Genomic DNA, 18192 nt, shown 5'->3' on the forward strand with positions numbered 1-18192 from the left:
GTTCCCTCTTTAGCGTTTCCACATCTAGATTAACAGTTCCTTACATAAAAATAGAGATATGGTCTGATGCATTATTCACTGGCACTATCACTTTCTTATCCCTATTTGGCAATGCCTTTTGCATTATGGTAGCAGTTTTCTGGGTAACCTTTGCAACTTTTGCAGTATGAAGTCATGGATGGAGAGATGACAATAAGGTAGGTGAATGTGAATGTGTGAGTGAAAAGGAGAGAGAGAGAGAGAGAAAAGGCAGGAGCTAGGAATGGAGAAATGACAAGAAGACAGATAAACGAGAATGCAAGGGGGGGGGGAAGAGAGAGAGAGAGAATAATGCAGGTGGGCAAGAAATGAATAGAGTAGTGAGAAGTGTGATGTATGGAGAATCAATGATTTGTGGAGTGTAAAGACAGAATGTGCTAGATGAGTGCTTGCCTGGAGGAATGATACAGAGTGCATCTATGACAATTAAGTGAGGTGAAAGAGTGGATGAGATGATTGTGATGGTGGGTACAAATGACCTGAGAGGTAGTAGTGTAAATTAGATAGTGACAGAGATTTGAGGTTTATGCATGAGGTTGTATGGCAGAAGTATATGAGAGGGAAGATAGTAAGCTTGTTATCTAGATCAAATAATGTAGAGATGAGAAGAGCATCAATAATGATAACAAGAATGTGTTGAAAGAGAGGACCAGATTATGTGAATGCTTGGAGTACATTTGAGGATAGCAGAGAGCTGTATGTGAGAGATGGACTGCATTTCAATGAGGAAGGATGTAGGTACCTTGAGGGAATGTTATTCACTGAGCAAGTAAGAGTATTAGTGCAGGGAAAAACTAGAGTTGTCAAGGTGGATGAAAGCAGGGGATGGCCTCTTGTGGGGAGAGACATTTGGGAGATGGGGGAACATATGGTAATAATAATAATCGTATGATGATGCACGGCTGTGAGTCCCCTCTACTGGGAGGTATGGCACCATCTCAGTCCCCTCAAATTTTATCCGGGCTCCAGAACCGGCATAGCTGATAAATCAGACCTATGGCTGGGTCAGTATTCCTGACTGTAATCTGTGTGTGTTCACTGGACTGGTTTGTCTGTTTGCGGGATGAAAATCCCCAGTTTATCTGGGGTTTTCATCCCATGGAACATATGGTGTTAGGCAAAGTCAAATAGATCTGGAGGGAATACTAATATTTATAGAAATACTGACAACTCATTAATGTTTCTTTGTTCAAATGCCAGGAGTATCAGGAATAAAGGAGATGAATTAGTGGCACTAATACAATCAGACAGTAAAAAGATTACTGGGATCAGTGAAACATGGTTGACAGAATATGACATATGGACAAGAAGGGCAAACATGGTGGTGGAGTATTGCTTATGATAAGTGATGAGTTGTGTCTTCTCAGAGCAGAGGAATTGGAGTAAAATGCACTAATGGATTTGAGAGTACACGGTGTGATGTGAGGGTGGACAGGACAGGATATTTAGTGAGATGATGTGGTAGGTTAGAGAATACAGAGTTGGAGAAGCAGGAAATATTCAGAAAGTTGAATTTGGTACCTGCCAAACGGATGATCATTATAAGAGATTTTAACTGCAGCAGTATAAACTGGGAAGAAAAAACCGCATGTAGTTGTAAGGGAATGGAATTTCTTCAATTCTTGAGAGACAAATGCCTCAGGAAACATGTAGTAGAAGAAACAAGAGGCTCGAGAGTTTTGGATTTTGTCCTGACATCAGGACCCAACTGTAACTAAAATATCATCCCTATCCCCATTTGGAGAGAGAGAGATTGATTATGTAGTCTTGACTTGGGGGATGAGCAGACATGTAGAAGTGTTGAGAAGAAAGAAATTTATGTGGAATTATAAGACAGATGATTATAATAATCTTGGAAATCAGCTTGGAGAAGATCATGGGTGGATGAATTGGAAGGGAGAGATAACACCAATGCATGGGAACTAGTGAAGAAATATTTAGAAGCAACATTGACAAATTTATACCTCGAGTGAAATAGAGAAGAAGATTTGGTTAAAGTGGATGACTAATGATATTAAACAGGAACTATGTGAAAAGGAGACTATGGAAAAGTATAAGGAGAAGGGGCAGAAAACAGATGCATGAAGAATAGAAGACTCAGGTTAGGAAAGTGACTAGAATGGGAAGGAAAGCAAAACTTGAATATAAGAAGAGATCAGCCCTGAAATCCAAGGAAAATCCAAAGGAATTCTTTCATAATGTGGCCAGTAGGAGAAGAGATGACTGTGCAAGAATGACATTGTTAGACAAAAATGAGAGTAGAATGACTGATGCAGAAGACATAGTGGAGTTATTTAGTGATCACTTTATTGGGGTATTTCATCCTGAAAAAAAAAAAAGTTGTATTGCTAGAGAGATAGGAAGGGTTCAAGGTTTTGAAATGTGAGAGGAGAGAGTGTTACAAATACTAAGTTCTCTGGATGTCAATAAGGTAAGATGGGATATCACCACATGTTTTAAGAGAATGTGATAAGGAACTAAAAGGTCTGCTAACTTGGCATTTCAATGAGAGTGGGAAAGGTACCCAAGGAGTGGAAGGATGATAAGATTGTCCCATTGCATAAGGGCAGTGGTAGAATGAAGGCATCATACTATAGACCAATTTGTATTTCTTCTATAGTTATGATTTTGAAGAAATTTGTTGAGAGATCATATACAGCACTAGGAAGATGAAGGCAGTGTTATCTGTGAGGGTCAGCATGAATTTGTTAATGGGTGCTTTTTTCTTAAAAATCTAATTGCCATTTATAACAAAGTAACAATAGTGGTGATGATGATAGAAAGGCATGTACTACTTTTTTGGATTTTACAAAGGCATTTGACAGGATGCAACAGAAGTGACAATTAAGTTACAGCATATGGGTTTGGATATCAGCTTAGTGAATTGAACTGGAGATTAGCTGTCTGACAGATAGAAGGTTACAAATGGAGTCCATCAGGATTCAGTATTGGGACCCACATTGTTTAATCTTTATATCAATGGCATTGTCAATGGATTGCAGGGAAATATTCAGCTGTTTGCAGATGATATGAAGCTAAGAAGAGTTATTAGTAATAGTGCATATGTGGTAGCCATTAGGAGGATTTGAATCAGCTGGACAAATGGGCAAATGAATGGGGTATTAGTTTAATGTAACTAAATGTAAGGTCTTGAAATTTGGGATCCATACATGGGAAGCTGCATATTCTGTTTGAGGAGCCAAGGAACCTTGGGTGTGAGATTGGTAGAAACACGAAGTTTATGGACAAATCGCAAAAGTGGTAAAGGTCACCTAGAGGATTCCTGCAATACTGAGAATGATACTGACCAGCATAAATAGAAGCACTGTGGTTCCATTGTATCAAGTACTGATCAGACCACAGATTAATCCATCTGTGGTCTGATCACAGATTAAATCCCGGTGACCAAATTCATATTTGGTCACTGGGATTTGAAGGGGATAAATTAACCTTTGAGTGGGTGCCAAAGCAGATAAAAATGTTATCCGGACTGTACAATGTTAGCTATGAGGACAGACTCAGGATATGCGGACTACAGAATTTTGTTGATAGAAGAAAGAGAGAGATGATATGATTGAGACATTTAAATTGTTAAGAGGTAATTACAGGATTGACACTGGGGAGTGTTTTTGTACAGTATATCAAAAGGACAAAGGGCCATCCACAGAAGTTACAAATGGATGTGGCGAATAAGAGGGTGAAGAGTGGCTTTTCTTGCATGGAGGCTTGGAATGCATTGACTAATAGGATAGTTTGAGCACAAACAGCGAATGAGTTTAAGAAATGGTATGATGAACTTTGTGTTGTTTAAGATGGGCCACCCACAATATGACTAATAATTTCATGGAAGTCCTAAATAAAAATAATAACAACATGTTGCCTGACCTTAAACTGCCTATCCACTGGAAACCCAGGTGCCTTCTCCACCACACAGATTGAAATACCTCTAATATAATATAGATCTTCTGTGGGCAAAATTTATGAATGGCAATATTATTATTATTATTATTTGACACCTCCAGGGAGTCCATAGACTCATCAAGGGAGGGCACCTGCTCTACAGCTCTCTCCACCACTCCATCCACCAACTACAACTAACCACAACTACACCAACGCCATCTACCACCGACCACCACCACTAGTTTTCCTTTTTTCTTTATATTTTCCATTCATCTGCCTAAAAACTATTTATTCAAATCACCTTGTAACTACACATCAGAGCTCTCTGCCCTCTCACCAGTTTGGCAATCATCACCTTACAAATTATACTGGCAACATATAAATTAAACAACACCCAAACGACCACCACTAGTTTTCCTTTTTTCTTTATATTTTCCATTCATCTGCCTAAAAACTATTTATTCAAATCACCTTGTAACTACACATCAGAGCTCTCTGCCCTCTCACCAGTTTGGCAATCATCACCTTACAAACTATACTGGCAACATATAAATTAAACAACAGCAGTCCAAAATAGAATTCTGCTCTACTCTGAGATATTGCATTCCTATACCCAACTTGCTGGACTATCAGCCAACATTTCCTGTAACCAAGCTAGAAAAAACTATCTATCCATCCCAATTCTCCTCAATTTCAAACAGTAGTTTCTCATGTGGTATTCTATCAATCATCTTGGTAAAAAAAGTCAGCTTGGTTGGCCAGGTGGATAGCATACCCACTCTCCAACCAACTGGTTGTGGGTTCGGAACTCACCATGGACATGGATGTTTGTAAAGCTTGCTCTGGACAAACAAAGAGCTTGTATAGCTCGTCAGGTTTAGAAGGCTGGTCTTAAAATAAAAAAATAAAATAAAAAACTTTATAAGCATCTTCTCTGTCCAATAGATTTGTCATCACATCATAAAATGCAACTAGGTTGCTGAAACAACTTATCTTTAACAACCCCATGCTACTCTATAGACATATTCATATTTTCATCAATCCAATAATGCAGTGTCACAGCTTCTTTAACAATATATATATGATACACAAACTGGTCGATAATTTACCATCTCTGGTTTGCATTCTCTTTATGTGATGACACTATTTTTCCTGCCACTCTTCAATGACTGTGGCTAGAACAGCACCATCCATTATCATATTCACTTCAAATACCATTTTTCCATTCATTTCCATACATAACCTTATTAAAATCAAGATTACCAATGTTAACAAAGACATCAAACATTGTTGTGGCATTAATTTCAGGTTTCAATGTGTGCAGAAGATGGTGTACATAATATAAGTTGGCATTTGTATTCTGAATATTGGTGAAGTGGATGCAGATCAAAATAAATTAATCACCCTTGAAGATGAAAATGGAGTACTAATTAAAGACAAAGAACAGATATAAGAAAAACAGAATCCTTCTATGCAAATTATATGAAAATTCCCAAGACTAAAACCAATATGAAAACAAAATATCCCAAATGTAAGAGGAAGAAATGTGCCTTGATGTTTTAAAAGACGTTCAATATACAATGAGTAGCATGACTCACTAATCATGCTACCCATTGTAAACAGAATGAGATGAATACAGTATACTGAATGTATATTGTATACTGAATCATAGTGTTATAGTATTTAAAAATGAAAACAGAAAAGATATTAAAAATTACCACCTTATCAGACTCCTTTCAACAATATACAAAATTTTTACAAAAATCATCAGCAACAAAAAAAAAAAAAAAAAAAAAAAATTTATTTTTACAACCCCCAGAACAAGTATGATTCAGAAAATAGTACAGATTGATCATAAGACAACTGAATACCAAAAATCCTTAAGGTCAGGTATTTATTGATTTTGAAAAGATATTGATAACTAATACTGAAATTGAATCATTTGATTCAATTTCAGTATCAGTTATTTTAGAGAAGACCTAAAAAAAAAAACATCAAGGAATTGATAAACTTGTTTTGATACACTTAGTCATATATATATAAAAATTCAACTGTATCTATCAAATCAGGAAATTTCCTATAAAAAAAAGGTGATGACTAATCTAATTGACAAGCTTAGGTGCTGAATGTTATTCATAACTATTTTAACTGTACAACAGCAAACAAACTAAATTATAAAAAGATGCTTATTAACTGCCTTATATTTCACTGGATTTTAAACCAGCATCTTCAAAACAAACAACTTGTTAGAGTTCATGTGCAACAATGAGTAAGTAGAACAATTCAAACTGTAACAAACAAAAGATCTTAAGTCCTAATGCGGCACCCTCTAATATTGTAAAAAAGTATTCCAGCTGTGTAGGAGTTGATCTTAAGATGCCGGCCTGGCTGGCCGAGTGGTTAGCATATCTGCTCTCCAGCCAAAAGGCTGCAGGTTCGAATCCCGCCGTAGGCATGGATGTTTGTGATTGCCTGTGAAAATACCAGTGGTGGTGCTGGTGGGTGATAGATGCCGTTGGTATAGCTGGTTGTAGTTTGTTGGTGGATTGAGTGATGGAGACAGAGCTGTAGAGTAGGTGCCCTACCTCGATGAGTCTTTGGACTCCCTGGAGGTGTCAAGTAATAATAATAATAATAATAATATAATAGTCTCTCAAATTTTTGGCAAATTAATGCAGCCATACTTGTTAAGGTGAGAGAAATGCATAATAGTCATTGCTGACTCTAAAAATAATCTTTTTAACCTGCAACAACTTCCATCAAATCCTGTTTGAAGGGGGTGTTCAAAGCATAGTCTTCCAGTCCAGACTTGCTATAATAATGGTAGTGAATGTATTTCTCATGTTCTCCAAGGCAGATGTTAACAGCCTACTATATGTCCATAGTAGGCTAATTCATAATCGCCAGGAACTTCATGCACTTCATGACATGCTAGAGGATGAAGTTGTTCTTAGGAGAGTGGATCAAAGTTGGTAATTTGACATGTTGTTTGAATGTGGTGAAGGTTATATTTTATTAATACTTCAGCCATCTTTTCAGTTGTGGATATATGCATATATATGGAACAGTATAGTGTTGTTTTATTCTTGTGTGTTTGGGGAAGTGCCATGTTATTTTATAATAACATGGTATTAGATTTGACACCTCATTTATATGAGGTGTCAAATCTAATACCAACTGATGAGAGTGACAATAAAATGATTGCCTGGTTGGTTGCCAACTATGTGAGGACTTCTGTGAGGAAAGGATATATGTGGAACTACAAGTTTATGAGAAACTCTGGAGACAGCATGCAGCTGTAGCATGGAATGAGAAGTTGGGTGAAAAGAAGATCAATGTTGGATGATATTCAAGAACTATCTAGTAGAAGCAATGTCTAAATGTATCCAAAGGTCAGAAGGCTAAATAAGATAGGTAGGAAATGGATGAATGAATTAAAAGATTAAGCATGCAATACAGAGAAAAAAGGCATTATAGAGGCAACACAAGAGGAATGCTAATAATCAATTCCATGAGAAATACAGAGAACAGGCAAGGAGGTTGACTAAGTTGGTAAGGATAGCAAAAGTTCAGTATGAGCAGCAGTTAGCTAATGAAGACAAAAAAAAAAATCCTAGGGAGTAATTTCGATATGTAGTCAGCAAAAAAAAAAAAAAAAAAAAAAAAAAAAAAAAAAAAAAAAAAAAAAGATTGATTATGGTAGGATGGCACTGATTGGAGAAAATGGTATAAGGACAACTGCTGCAGAGCATATAGTTGAGATAGTTAATGCTCAGTTCATAGAGGGTTTTCATTCTTGCAAATGTGACATCATGGAGAGGTTGAGAGCAGTGGATGATGAGGAGAGACTGACTGTGAGTAAGGAAGGAGGGTATATAGGGAATAAAGTAAACTTGATGTTCATAAGGCTGTGAGACTTAATGATATATCACAATGTATTCTGAAGGAATGTGCCAGAGAGTTGACATCTACCATGATATATTTGTTTAATATGAGTTTTACAATGGGTCAAGTTCCAAAGGAGCAGAAGGAAGGTAAGATTGTGCTGCTTCATAAAGGAGGTCACAGAACTCAAACATCAAATTATAGGCCAATCTGTGTCAGGTGTTGTCATTATAGTGTTGGAAAGGCTGATGAGAATCAGGATTCAGAATTGTATTGACAACATTGGTATTATCTTTGATGGACAGCACGGATTTGCTAAAGGGAGGTCATTTTTAATAATCTACTTACTTATTACAATAAGGTGACAGCAGCATTGGATGTGGGAGATAGATACACAGTAGTATACTTAGACTTTGCAAAGGCATTTGATAGATTATTGCATGATAAGTTGATGGTCAAACTAGAGCGCATGGGATTGGATGCACTGGATTGGAGATTGGCTATCTGATAGGTATCAGTAAATTGTATATAGGGGAGCAATATCTCAGAAGAAGAAACTCACTAGTGGTGTGCCTCAGAAGTCTGTTTTATGGCCATTGCTATTTAACCTGTATGTTAATGATGTTGGAGGAGATTTAGATGGAGATATTCAGTTGTTTGCATATAATACAAAGTTGCAAAGAATTATGAGGAGTGGAGCAGATGTTGTGGCCTTACAGGAAGACTTGAATGGATTGAGTGAATTTGCATGGAGGTGTGGATGCCAGTTCAATGTTGTGAAATGTAAGGTTTTAAAATATGGAAAGCAAAGATAGGGTGTACAATTTACTCTGTTGGGGATATATTGTTGGAGATAGAGGAAATAAGAGATTTGGGGGTATATAGGGAATTACCCACCATCTTAGATGATGGTGGATAAGGACCTAAAATTTAGAGGAAATATTGTCAAAATTCTTAAGATAATGCAATGAATTCTAACAATCATGCAGAGAATATGGACTCATAGAAGTAAAGAGATTCTGGTTTCAAAGTATAAGGTTCTGATTAGGCTACATATGGACTGCTGTGCACAGATTTGGTTACCTAGTTTTCAAAAAGATGAAGAGGAGAGGGTCCAGAGGCAACTGACCAAAATAGTTTTTGATCTTTGGAATGTTGAATATGAAGAAAGGTTGAGGCGATGCAATTTACAGAGTCAAGTTAATAGGGGGTAGTTATAGGATTAACGTCGAAGAGGTTTTTCATAAAATTGTGGGAGATTGGGGGATAAAACAGAAAGTTATCCCTAGAAACTGTATAAGGATGTGAGCAAGGGAGTGAGAAGCGGGTTTTTTGCATGGAGAGTTGTGAATGATTAGAATGCATTGCTTAAAAGCGTGTCTGCAGAAGATTTGAATGTGTTTAAGGCACAGTATGATGAGCTGTGTGTATGACAAAAGAGACCTCTTAGATGTTACAATAAATTTAGTTTAATCCTTTATCCAAGTTTGTGCAAACAAAGTTTGCACCTGAAAGTATCTTCAGGCCTGGGGTAAAGTGGTACAACACCGGGCAACTCCTTGCAAAGGTGGAGCAAGCTACCAACACTCCTATCTCAGTTCTCCCATAATGCAAAACACATCTCCTTGCGGATCTGTATAATGTTATGCATTAAGGGAAGGGCCACTACCCAGACTAGTTTCAACCTTTATTGAGATCTCTTCAGTGGGAGCCAGGCCCTAAGTGGAGATACCAAGGCAGAAGCATTAGCAAGGTCATCTCCTCCTATAGGTTTTGCAAAGGTTTTGCAAGGAGTTGCCCGATATTGTACCACTTTACCCCAGTCCTGAAGATACTTTCAGATCAAATTTTGTTTGCACACACTTGGATAAAGGATTAAACTAAATTTATTATAGTCTGACCAAGTGAAAAATAAACTTTCAGGACCTCTTAGATGAGTGTATGCAGTGGCGTAGCTAGGGGGGTGGTCCACCCTGGGCAGCACTTTTTTGGAGGTTACACGTGAGACACAATTTTATTTGTCGACGATTCTTTTATTTATGTTAAATTAGTAATTTTTATTACTTAATTAATAATTAGTTTTTAACAACTACACTTACAACTAAAATAAACAAAACCGTTACATTTCCCTATCATACTATAATTGGTACATCTGGTAAGTTTCAGGTCTAAAAAGGGGAGGCTGTGTGAGACTCTTTTAATACTCTCAGATGTGCTGAGAGTATTAAAATCTCAATTTTTAGAAAGCGTACTCACACTGATAGATACCTTCATGCTTCCTCCCATCACTATCCCCCACAAAAATTTGGTATTATTTCCACCTTAGTTCACCGAGCCAAATCATTATTTACAGACGAAACAGAAATTGAAAATGAACTCCTTTTTTTTAAAAAACTTTTATTAATAATGGTTTCTCTCCTAAGAAAATTGACAAATTTCTTTCCCCCAGTCACTCAACTACTTCTGAATATCCCTCTTCCCCAAGAGCCTTCATCTCTTTGCCTTACATCATCTCTATTTCAACAAAACTGGCAAAGATTCTCAAGAAGTTTAACTTCAAAACTTGCTTCACTATGCTTCCAAAACTTCGTTCAATACTTAGCAAACCTAAAGAGAAACATCTTCCAACTCAGTTTCCAGGAGTGTACAAGATTTTATGTGATTGTGGAAAGCCATACTATGGCCAGACTGCTAAATCCATCCTTCTACATTTGGAAGAACATTGTTGAGACATCTCATATAACAGGACTAGAGCTAGCGCTCTCTCTAGCCACGTTCTCTTTTCAGCTAACTCAGACGAAGGCCGCCAACACATTGTGAACTGGACTCAAACTTCTAACATCCATGTGTACTATGATGAACTCGAGAGAAAGATTGTAGAATCTAGGGAAATTTCTCTAGATTCCTCTCATATCAACAACAGCCTGAGTTTTAATCTCTCTCTGATGCACACGTTGCCTCTGTTCAGTACTGGCGCACTCGCGATAGCGCATAGTATACGTTTGTTTGGAACTCAAGCTTGCATTTTGTTTTCAAACACGCTACTGTCTTTTTATACTTGTTCTGTTATTACAATTTTAAGTCTCTGTAATTCTTAATATATTTCTTTGATTGTGATACCTGAAGATGTTGATAAATTCAATGAAACTAGTAAACTAGTAGTATCTTTTCAAATATATCATGTCATCTTTTTATCTCTCGGTATCAGTCATTAAAGCTTATTCATACATATATATATATATATATATATATATATATATATATATATATATATATATATATATATATATATATTTATTTATTTATTGATTGATTTTTATTTATTTATTTGCTTCCTGCTCTTTACAGATTGAGCAGAATGTCACAACTACCAGCAAAGAAACATAGACATTCAAATAAAAATGATATTAGACATTTAAAGTATACTGGACTGAAAAATTTGGCATGATTAAGAAAGATAATAAAGCATTATGTATCTTATGTTCCGAATCAGTTGTTTGTATGACTTCTTATGTAAAGACACATTTGGAAACTGTTCATAAGAAATTAAGTAAGAAAGTGTTAATTAAGAAATTAAGTAAAAAAAATTAAGAAAAAAGTGAGCAAGAACAAAGAGAATTAATTTCCCGTGAACTGAGCAAGACAAAAAAACTGTCCGATACGTTGATGAAATTTATTTCAGGTAGGCCTGGTTCAAACTTAGTTGCTGCTAGTTTGGAGATTTCAAAAGTTATTGCCCAACATGGAAAACCACTCAGTGATGGGGAGTATATTAAAGAAGCATGGTTAGAATGTGCTCCTTTCCTTTTTGACAATCTTTCAGATTGTCAAAAAGGAAAGGAGCATTTGTATGTTTAAAAATTATTCAGTGCATTAAAGAATTGTCTGTGAGTAGAAAAACAATTAAGGACACAATACTTAAGTTGGAAAGGAATACAACAGAACAATTAACAAAAGATTTGGCTTCATGTAAGTTCTTTTCTATTTATGTTGATGAGAGCACAGACATTACATCATCAGCTAGGTTGCCAATGTTTGCTCGATTTTGTAGGGATGACGAAGTATGTGAAGATATGATTAACCTTGTAACACTACCTGAGCATATCAGTGGGATTGAAATATGTAAAGCAGTTATGAACGAATTATCTATTCAGCAAATTGACATTTCAAAAGTGGTATCTGTCACAACAGATGGTGTACCCAGCATGACTGGTAAGGAAGCAGGATTTGTAAATCTGTTTGCAAAATATGTTGGTCATCCACTGATAGGTTTTCATTGCATCATACATGAGGAGAATTTATATGCAAATGTTGGCCTAAAGGAACTTCAAGAAGTGATGCAAACAGTAATCAAAGTTGTTAATTACATTTCTGCATGCTTTGAATAAAAGACAATTTCAGAATCTATTGAATGAGGTGGATTTGGTGTACAAAGGACTAATAATGTACAACAATGTTCGTTGGCTTAGGTGAGGTCTTGTTCTGAAATGATTTGTTGAATGCCTGGATGAGATAAATCTCTTTTTGACTAATCAACAAATGTGTTATAAAAAAATGTATAACATAATGTGGATTTGTAAACTGATGTTTTTTTTTTGCAGACTTTTGCGAACATTTAAATGACTTGAACCTCAAACTATAGGACACGAAAACATCTTTAAATAAACTTGCAAATGTTTTCGTGGATAAATATGGATGATTTTGAAATGAAAATTTGATTAATTTTCAAAGTAGCTCAATTTGGAGGCAGAAATTTGTTGACCTTAGAGTTGACTTGGAAAATATTGAAAAGGAGTGATTAGAGACGGGAGTAACAGAGAGAAATGCAGAAAAAGAGATACTAAGAACTCGGAATGCTATTCCCGAAACTTTTGTATGTTTAAAAACCCTTGCAACAGCATTATTATCAATTTTTGCATCTACATATTCTTGTGAATCATTGTTCTCAGTGATGAACTTTGTTAAGTCTCGTAACAGGAGTAGCCTTACAGATGAAACTAGTAGTGCATGCATATCTCTACACGTTGCAAAATATAAACCTGATATAAATTATCTGTCATTAGTGATGCAGCAGCAGCAGAAGTCTCATGAATGCTAATAAACAAAATATCCACTATTTTTCCTTCTCTAGTTTTGATTTGATGTTTTCTGCTAAAAATGGTGAAGATTCATTTCTGTTTAATATATATTATGTAGGTAAAATAACAATTTATTTTGTCTGTAATTTTTATTATTACTCGTAAGGGATTAAGAAGTAATAAAATTATATCTTTAATTTTAATTGTGCTTTAGTCAAGTAAAACGATTATGAGATTGTGTACTGCAATATATTGGAAAAACTTGAAAAAACTTATGTCTGACTGATCTTTATAAAAAATTAAAAAAAATAAAACAATAAAAAATCAGAATATTGCTTACTCTTGCTGATGTTAAAAATTGCGTATTTAAATTGTGCGACTTTATATGGCAGCTAGAATTACACTTAAATGCAAATAAAAAATATTCACGCTATCAACAGGGTAGAAGGACTTTTAAGTAAAAATTCCATCACTAATTTACATTCATTAAATCTTACATGGCTTACAATAATCACTCTTACAATATTCTTTGAATTTACCATTCTAGTGTGATTTTTGATTATTTGAAGAGGTCTTCCCAATACTTAAAAGACACTATACAATAATATGTTCCCCAAAATTTCGGCTGGCATGTGAGAAAATTTTTCATGAAAGATTTGGCGATTTTGGCACGCACACTTAAAAAAGTTGCCCACCCCTGGTCTAATGTAGATTTAAACAAATCTATCATATTGCTGCACGTTTGGGAGTTTACGGCAATCAGTTAGCTGCGGCAAAAACACCCACCAATCTGACCAGTGGTGACGGCGACTAAGGCTCAGAAATGCTATACATCTTTTTGACTTTTATGTAGTATTTTTGGTGTGTATTGAGAAGGGCGGCAAAAGCTCTAGCTAAGCCACTGAGTGTATGACTGCATGGCATCTTATGGTAATAATAATTATAATAATAAAAATAATAAACATCATTTTATAATTTAGTTTATTTGGTGTTGTAATACAGTTAAAAGTTATGACCATGCAGATGACATTTAATCTAAATTGTTTACAGCAGCCCTAAAAGAAATTTTTAGGGCTGCTGAGTTTTCAAGAGTTTTCATGGTGATGAGGATATGTTGGAATGGGTCTAGAGAAGATTCACAAAGGCAGTCATGTGAATTTGTCTTTGGAATGTGGAGTATGAGGACAGATTGAGAGAATGTAAGTTGCAGAGCCTTGTGAATAGGAGGAAAGGGGGGGGGATATGATCGAGACATACAAGCTAGTCAAAGGTTGTTATCGATTCCCAGGGCTGAGTTAACCATTAAGCAAAATAAGGGGCAGCACAGAATTTCTGCTTTAGTTAGATGACGAATTTAATTTAAATAAACTTTTAATTAGTTTTTCATTGTTTTCATCTTTTCTTACTGTTACCTACTTTGTTTCAATAAATAATGACGTGTAGAAGGCCCTAATAAAACTCTAACCACATGCATGACGGTTTGTTTACACTGTGTTATCGCGCACGACGCTTTCTGGCACTAGCATTGCGTCAAATGAGGTAATTTTTTATAATTAACGTAACCATTTTATTTTTTATTTTCCTGTCTGTTTTAGGTCTAGTTTTAATAAATTGTCTTATAAAAGGCTCCAGAAGCAAATATAAAACAAATCATGTGGTTGTCTCAGAAACGTGACTCCAGTGAAAGGCCTAGCTGTCGCAGAAGTGCGACTCCGGTAAAATAAGAGTTAATTAAAGCATGAAAACACAAGATTCAGCTGTAAGCCGAAAATTAAATTGTTCGTATGATTTTGCCTGTGATATGTGTAACTGTGTTGATTGCCATCTAATATCCAACAAAATAATCTTTTTATTTCTGTATTTAACAGATCCCAAGAACCAAGATGAAACGTGTTCAGATAAGTGGTGCACAAAAGCAAAAACTATCAAAAAAAACAAGAGGAGACTTTGGAATTAGATTCCAAGATTGCAAAGCTGACTGATTTCTTCACACAAGTTCCACAACATTATATACCAATTCCTGATCAGAGCCAATCTCCGTCATCAGAAGTAGACACAAATACCACTTTGATCACTTCGAAATCAAAATATGATGATATTTTGATATGTTGGAATCATCAAGGTGTCACAAGCAGGTTCATCTAGCACATGTCTCACTACTGACCTCACTTTGTCTGTAAATTCTCTTGATATCTCTACTGCAAATGTTGATACAAGTTGCTTTACAAAACATTCTGAGGTTGAAATAATTGCTGAAAATGAAAGTTTAGTGGGCCATGGTGATGGTGGTGAAATGATTCAGTCTGCAAAAGATGAAGTAAATATAGCAAAAGATCCAGGGTTGTGACTTGGTTTCTCTGCTGATGACGTGGCTTATTGGACTGCTTGTGGACCCAGTGACTGTCAACACCACAATGGGCCATTTGACAAGTCTTACCGACATTTCAGTAGTGGCAAACCAGTAAGATACTGTTTGCAGAAACTTTTTGTTGGGACAAAAGCCAATGGTGAGGAATACAAGAGAGAGTGGTTATTGTATTCACCATCAAGAGGATCAGTTTATTGTTTTGTTTGTAAACTGTTTGCTCCTAAAAATTTCTCACATTTTGTTACAAGAGAAGGGTTCAGTGACTGGCGAAATACTATTGTAATTGATCAACATGAAAAAAGCACTACTCACCGAGACTCAATGCTAACATACTTAACTCACAGACAAGGTGTAGCGTTGGGACAACAGTTGGAAAAACAAATTCAAGAAGAGTGTGATTACTGGGAACATGTCCTGAGGCATGTCATAGCTGTTATTCTGTACGTTAGCTGAACGTGGCTTGGCTTTTCGAGGAACAGAAGAAAGATTTGGATCATTGCAAAATGGGGACTTTTTAGGGCTGCTTCAGCTCATAAGTCAGTTTGATCCATTTTTAGTAGGTCACATTGTGAAATATGGAAATTGTGGTAAAGGAAATCCTTCTTATCTCTCCAAAGCCACCTGTGAGGAACTCGTTCAACTGATGGCTCAAAAGGTTCACGTGCTTATTGTTGATGAAGTAAAATCTTCTGGTTATTTTAGTTTGTCAGTTGATTCAACACCAGATCTGTCACATATTGACCAGTTAAGTGTTGTACTTAGGTATTTAAAAGATGGACAGTCTATTGAACGCTTTTTAACCTTTCTGGAAATCAAAAGCCATACCGGTGAGGAATGGCAAAATCAGGTGTTGCTGTACTTACATAAAGTTTGTCAGCTAAACTTTTCAAAATGTAGGGGTCAGTCTTATGACAATGCTGCTAACATGTCTGGGTGTTATAAGGGGATGCAGCAAAAAATTTTAGAAACAAACAAGTTTGCTATATATGTGCCATATGCAGCTCATTCACTAAATTCGGTAGGCCGAAGTGCTGTTGACTGCTGTCAAAAGGCGGTTAATTTCTTCTCTACAGTGCAGTTGCTCTATACCTTTCTTACAGCCTCAACCAGCAGGTGAACAATTCTTAAAGGTTGTATTGGAAATGAAAATGTCTTAAAATCCCTCTCTGATACCAGATGGGAGGCACATGCTATGGCAACAGCAGCAATTTTGAAATCTTTCCTTCAAATTTTAGAAGCGTTAGACTGTATAGACGAAGACAAGTCACAAAAGGGAGACACTAGAAGAGAAGCAGGTAATATTGCAAATAAGATGCAAGAGCTAGAATTCGTTTTTACGTTGCATTTTTGGGATGAGAATTTGCAAAATTTTCATAGAGCAAGCCAAGTTCTATAGAATGAGGATGTCAACTTAAAAACATGTGCAGATCTGTATGAATCATTAGCTGACCAATTGTGCACTTCATGAAATGAATTTGAAAGATATGAAGCAGCTACAAAGGAAGTGCTACCAGATGTTGATTACAAGGCAGCTCAAACTCGCAAACGTATCAGAAAGAAGGTACCCAATGACAGATATGCTCCAGAAGTATATCTGAATGCCAGAGATAAATTTCGTATCACCACCTTTTACACAATCATTGACAAACTTGAAACTGAGATGAGAAGAAGAGGAGAGATATATACAAAGAAATATCAGAAAGATTTTCTTTTCTAAGTGATGTGCCACATAATGCTACTTCAGTGACTTTATCATCTACTGAAATTAAAAGGTATTCTCAGTGTTGTCAAAAGCTGATTGATACTTACCCAGAGGACTTGAACACTAATTTCTTAGCTGAGCTTCAGCAGTTTCACTCATATGTGCACCATAAGTTCAGTGCAACAAAAAATGTAAAAACAAGATTAAGTCATGCTGAACTTTATAAAATAATTATAGAAGACAATATAGGTGTGCTTTCCAAATGTAGATTGTTTTTCATATATTTTTAACCTTAATGGTCAAAAATTGCTCAGCTGAGCACTCATTTTCTCAGTTGAAGTATATTAAAAATCCCATCAGAATAACTATGCAACAAGGCAAGTTGAATGCCTTATCTCTACTAAGTATAGAAGCAGATGTGTTACGTAAGATTAATTTTGAGGATCTGATCAAAGACTTTGCAATTAAAAAAAGTAGGAGAAAACTTTTCAAATCTAAATAAAGTTGAAGTATACAAAAATAACATTATTTTCCATCTTACTATAATTTTTGTTTCATTTTTAAAAATAAAAATGTATTTTATGGTTTATTATTGTTTATATTTTGAATTACATATATATGGGGCACCAAAACCTTTTAAGTGCTTAGGGCCTCTATGGGTCTTAATCCAGTCCTGGGTTCGACATGGAAGAAATTTTTCATAGAATGGGAAAAGGGAGTAGAACAAGGGGCCATCACTGGAAACTGTATAAGGAGGGTGTGAACAGAGGAGTAGGCTCTTTGCATGGAGGGTGGTTGGTGATTGGAATGCATTGCCTGAGTATGTTGTGAGTGTAGATACACTGAATCAGTTTAAGGCACGGTTGGATGAGTACTGTGGGAAATAGTGTGTGTGCTGGATGAGCATTGTGTGTAATAGCGTATGTTGGATGAGCACTGTATGCAATAGTGTGACCTCTCGCGATGAGTCTCTGAGTCCATGGAATTCAAATGTTAATAATAATAATAATTATTATTATTATTATTATTATTATTATTATTATTAAACAAGACCTCATGGAGTCAAAGACTCATCTGGGAGGTCCTTTTATCACACACACACATCTCATCATACCATGTCTTAAACACACTCAAACTCCTTGTAGACACCACACTCTCAGGCAAGGCATTCCAATCATTCACAACTCTGCACGAAAAAAACCTGCCTCTCACTCCCGTAC

The 18192-nt window shown here is 35.9% G+C and overlaps 1 protein-coding gene across 8 annotated transcripts in view; it reads right to left on the bottom strand.

The window, feature by feature from the left end:
• Rph (Rabphilin) overlaps positions 1 to 18192 on the bottom strand; it is a 695894-nt gene that overhangs the window by 322146 nt on the left and 355556 nt on the right. The window lies entirely within an intron of this gene.

This window comes from Typopeltis vanoorti, chromosome 16, assembly GCF_054136105.1.
Source record: "Typopeltis vanoorti isolate ZY-2024b chromosome 16, IOZ_Tvanoo_1.0, whole genome shotgun sequence".
NCBI classification, from domain to species: Eukaryota; Metazoa; Arthropoda; class Arachnida; order Uropygi; family Thelyphonidae; genus Typopeltis; species Typopeltis vanoorti.